Here is a 552-nt window from a genome sequence, read left to right on the forward strand (position 1 = left end):
TTTTTTTTTAGTACAGTAATCTTTATCAAAAAAATCTGAATAAATTACCTCTTTATCAGGACTGATGTTGTATATTTATATAGTATGTGCTTGCGCCCTTTAGCACAAGAGGAAATGCACTTTTAAAAAAAGTGTATTGCAGTATGTGAGTCTTTGGGGAGCGTTGTGCAGCAGAATTTCCTGTAATTAAAACATGGACTTGTGGCTCCATTTTGTGATACAAAATGGCGACAGAGAAAATCAGTCTGAAAATCAGCAGCAGTCTGTATTAATGTCTCTCTCTATTTGTAGGAATGTGAGATTCTGGATATCATCATGAAGATGTGCTGTGAGTAGACCTGTTTTTGTATTTAACCATGACTCACTTCTCAGTTTCACTGCCTCCATAAATGGCGTAGGCCTACTGCCTGTCACCCACACTGATTTAACAACATAACGTCAGCTCATGCCATGAAGTGATGATGCACAATATTGATGTTCACAATACTCTGCAGACCAGTAGAAAACATGCAAAAAGTTGGGTAAGGCATGAGAGAAATTTGAAAATACTTT

At 37.0% G+C, this 552-nt stretch overlaps 1 long non-coding RNA gene across 1 annotated transcript in view; it reads left to right on the forward strand.

Annotated features, from left to right (window-relative positions):
- Window positions 1-546, forward strand: part of LOC107576781 (uncharacterized) — a 3,641-nt gene extending 3,095 nt beyond the window's left edge. The window contains exon 3 of the long non-coding RNA XR_001608119.1: window positions 292-546. This is a non-coding gene — a long non-coding RNA (uncharacterized lncRNA). The remainder of the gene's footprint in view (window positions 1-291) is intronic.
- Window positions 547-552: the final 6 nt, after the last annotated feature.

The sequence above is a fragment of the Sinocyclocheilus grahami genome, unplaced genomic scaffold (assembly GCF_001515645.1).
Source record: "Sinocyclocheilus grahami isolate Dianchi unplaced genomic scaffold, SAMN03320097.WGS_v1.1 scaffold4326.1, whole genome shotgun sequence".
NCBI lineage: Eukaryota > Metazoa > Chordata > Actinopteri > Cypriniformes > Cyprinidae > Sinocyclocheilus > Sinocyclocheilus grahami.